The following is a 4,588-nucleotide window of genomic DNA, read 5'->3' as shown; positions in this document are numbered from 1 at the left end:
CGCCGTTTCCCATTGCAAAAAAAAGGGAAAGTTGACAACTATGGCCATTTCCCAATGCAAAAAAAAAAAGGAAGGTTGACAGCTCTGGTCTGAATATATGATCATCCAAACAAAAAAGACCCGAGAGCTGCTTAATTTGCAATCTGCGGATTTCGCAAAAGGGGGTGGTTGTTGAGCTGCAGGGGTCAGGTCAAAGAAGATTTAGGTGATATCAATGAAAGTTTTTGCAAAGGGTGGTACAGGCCACCAAATCTGTGCTCATTGATTCCTGGAAGCCGAGCCCAGGTTGGTTCCGAACATTACTTCCGTCGCTGCCCAAACACTTCCCAGTTTGGTTTCATGAGGGCTAGGCCCTTTTCCTTTTTAGGGAAATGTAGAAGTCTCCTGGGTCAGCACAACACTCCGCACGGCACAGAGAAGAATGGAGTAACATCAAAATTCTCTGCCCCTTCCTGCAACCTTCACATTTTGGCGTGCTTTTATTCTTCTTTAGGGTGGGCTTAATTCCTTGATGTCCTTTAAAAAAAATTTCTGCTTACAGAGATGTGGGGGAGAGGCAGCGGGAGAAACCGATGGAAAACTTTAAAGAAATATTCTAGTGTGTTACAAAGTTTTCATTTCGATGGATCTGTTCCCTCTCCTTCATCTGCTTGTTTTGCCTGCAGGAATGCACAGTACTGATGTGGCTTCGTGCTAATAAACATGTCAAGGTGCTAATGTCCCTTTTGGAATGGTGCCTATGAAACAAGTTTCTCACAATAAAGACTTCACAGGAAGGATGCCCAACCCTTCTTCTTTGTTTAGTTGTTTAGTCGTGTCCGGCTCTTCGTGACCCCATGGACCAGAGCTCCAAAGTCTTGGAGCCTCAGCTTCAGGATTTGTCCTTCCAGTGAGCACTCAGGGCCGATTTCCTTCAGAATGGATAGGTTTGATCTTCTTGCAGTCCATGGGACTCCTAGGATGCCCAAATTCTCTGCTTTCTCCCCTTGACCTTGTACCTGAGGTTTCCTCTATGGGCAGCCTGAGATGGGGCCTAGGGGGACGGGGCTTCTCCAAAACCTCAATGGGTATAGAGAATTTTTTTTTATTTTGTTTGCTTCCTTTTTTTGCCCCTTTTGGCTGCTTCTTTCGCCATTGGCTGGGCTGCGACTACACAGCCCAGCCAGCCCCGAAAGGGGAGAAAAAAAGAAGTGAAGCGGCGCGTTCAAGCGCTGGCTTCGCTTCCCCGCCCGCTTTCTCTTTCGTACGCCGTTCGTTCCGTCGCCCCGGGAGCAGCAGCACCGCACACACTGTGCGCTGCTGCTCCCACGGCGACGGAGGGAGCGGCGGCGCGTGGGAGGGGCGGGAGGGGCCGCCGCTTGTCACCCTGTCATTGGGGGCATACCGCCCCTACCGCCCCTCCCCAACGACGCCCCTGTGTATACAGTCGTACCTCGGAATCCGTTCGACTCCCAAAACGTTCGGAAACCAAAGTTTGTGCCTTTCGGGAGCCAAAACATTCGAGAACTAAGCTGTTCGAAAACCAATGTACGACTGCATAAGTAAAAATAATAATTAAAAATTTCATTTATTAGGAGAAATTAACCCAAAGATGCTGGCAAATTTTCCGGAGAATTAAAAAATAATAATCAAATTGCCGCAGAACTGAAATTCAGATTGAGGAGACCTGACATTGACAGATGAACAGCCATCCCCAATCACCCTGGCAGTCCCAGATTAAGAAACTGAAATTATTCCAGGTCCATGTTGGTTGGAAGAGGAGGAATACAAAAGGTCCTTTTGGCTGATCAGGAAAGGAAAATCAGGGGAGGCAAAAGGAAGGATTTCTGCACGCGACTCGCCATCAGCTGATGGAATCCACTGCCCACAATCACGCGATGGGCAGCAGCCTTGATGGATTTAACTAGGAATTTGGTTAATCCGCAGAGAATTAACCTGTCCTATACATGTTTGACCAGTTATACCAGCCGCACAGACCCTCCAGGTTGAGAGCAAGGGGCTACAGTTTCCTGCATTGCATGGGAAGGTCCCAAGTTCAAATTCCCAGCATCTCCAGCTAGGTGTGGGAGAGACCCCAGCATGAAAAAATCCTGGAGATTTTTGCTGCCTGTTAGTGCAGGCAATACTGAGCCAGGTGGACCAGCGGTCTAGCCAGTGTAAGGAAGTTTCCTATGGTTTTAGGCAGGGGTCAGCAAACATTTTCAGCAGGGGGCCAGACCTTGTGGGGGGCCAGACTATTTTTTTGGGGGGGGTGAACGAATTCCTATGCCCCACAAATAACCCAGAGATGCATTTTAAATAAAAGCACACATTCTAATCCTGTAAAAACACGCTGATTCCTAGACCGTCCATGGGCCAGATTTAGAAGGTGATTGGGCCGGATTTAGAAGGTGATTGGGCCAGATCTGGCCCCCGGGCCTTAGTTTGCCAACCCATGGTCATAGGTCATCTTCTTGAGGAAGAACCACAGCTCAGAGGTGGAACATCTCCTTTATCTGCAAAAATGTCCCAGGTTCAAATTACCAGCATCTCCAGGCAGAGAGACTCCCAGTCCAAGGTGCTGAAGACGTCCTGGCAGTCAGTGCGAACATTGCCGATCGGGATGGGCAAATAAATAGTCCCTCTCAAAGAAGGAATTCGAGGCCTCGCTCATTCTTGTCGACCATTCAGAACAGGAAACTGCATACAGGCAAAGCTCAGAGGGTACGAAGAGCAGGCCTGAAGTGTGGAAACCACTAAGATTATGATCCCTCTCCAAGAAACCGCAGCAACCACAGCCCTGCGGGGTTCAAAACTCGCCCCCACCAGGCAAGACCATTCTTGTTGGAGAGGGGGAGGTTAATGGGATTGCTCAATGGGACCTAATCCATCCTCACCAAACTGGGGGTTAATAATCTCCTAAATGGTTTAGCAGTGCGTAGGCGTTACACACATTTTAGGAAGCCAATGGTTCCGACGACATATAATTAATGCAGATCCGCAGCTTGCTCACACAACACATTAAACTCCATCTCGAACCTGTCACTAGTTGTTGTTGTTTACAGTGGCGGAGGAACCCTCTCTGGCATCCGGAGCGGGATGCTGAGGGGCGGTGAAACCGCCCGGTGACGCACACGCAACATCCATACAGACTGCGCATATGCGGCATCCCGTACGGAGTGCGCATGCGTGGCAGTCCGTACAGACAGCGCACAAGCAGCGCCCATATGGACTGCACATGCCCTCGGCCACTCTACAGCTGGGGGAGGCAGAGGCCATCTTGCCACACACCCCCAGAATGTCACCTGGGGCAGCTCACCCCCTCCGCTCCCCACTTCATACACCCCTGGTTGTTTAGTCATGTCCGACTCTTTGTGACCCCATGGACCAGAGCACACCAGGCACTCCTGTCTTCCACTGCCTCCCGCAGTTTGGTCAGACTCATGTTGGTAGCTTCAAGAACACTGTCCAACCATCTCGTCCTCTTTTGTCCCCCTCTCCTTGTGCCCTCGCCCCAATTCCCTTGGGGATCAATAGCTTTCCCACAGACATTGCCTTCTTCTCGATGGTGATAACCTCTGAATGGAGGAGAGGTCTACAAACAGGGATTTAGCCCTGCTGGAGAAATGGGGCATCCATTTTCAGGGGCAGTATATGGGAGAAGGGCCGTGGATCAGTGGGAGAGCACCTCCCGAGGGCCACATGCCAACAGTGGGAGGGGGGCAGAGCCAATAAATGGACATTGTACTTTTGTGCAGTAAAATGCGCAGCTAACTTCTACACACATACACACAGATGAAATTGTAGTTGTTTGTATATATTGCATATATTATTCTTATTCTTATTATTATTATTATTATTATTATTATTCATTTAATTTATATACTGCCCTATACCCGCAGGTCTCAGGTGCAGTTCACAGAATAAAATCAGAATATAAAACCACAAATTGCATAATCAAAATAAAAACAACATCCCAATAGTGACATATTATACTACTTTTTTTTTCTTTTCATGTGCTTTTTATTTTTATTTTACTTTGTTCAAGTGAAATACTTTCAGTATTTTGAAATGTGGGTACCAGTTGCCAGGAATCAGAAGTGGGCAGGGCACAGCTGTTGCATTCTGGACCTGACCATTGGGTTTCTCATCGGGACAACTGGTTGGCTGCTGTGAGTAAAGGATGCTGGGCTAGATGGGCCTTCTTTGGCCTGATCCAGTTCTCTTGTGTTATTGTGGATAGCGGAGAAAGAAGAATTTAGAGGGCTGGGAGTCATTTGGCAAAGGCTCGTTCTTTCATAGGGAGGCCTGCTCTGTTTTAAGACGAGCCGGATCTCCGAAACAAAATGCTGGGAGGCCTCAGGCCAGCCTGGAGACGGCAACACCCAGCTGAGGCAGGAAAGCTGGTTATGCGCTGCCAGATTATGAGAGAGAGAGAGAGAGAGAGAGAGAGAGAGAGAAAGAAAGAAAGAAAGAAAGAAAGAAAGAAAGAAAGAGATGTTTGCAAGGGAGAGAGAGGGAGAAAGAAAGAAAGAAAGAAAGAAAGAGAGAGAGAGAGAGAGAGAGAGAGAGATAACGAACTTTTTTTATAAAAGAATGGAAATGGTTC

Source organism: Lacerta agilis, chromosome 14 (assembly GCF_009819535.1).
Source record: "Lacerta agilis isolate rLacAgi1 chromosome 14, rLacAgi1.pri, whole genome shotgun sequence".
Classification (NCBI taxonomy): domain Eukaryota; kingdom Metazoa; phylum Chordata; class Lepidosauria; order Squamata; family Lacertidae; genus Lacerta; species Lacerta agilis.
This window is presented reverse-complemented; position numbering follows the sequence as displayed.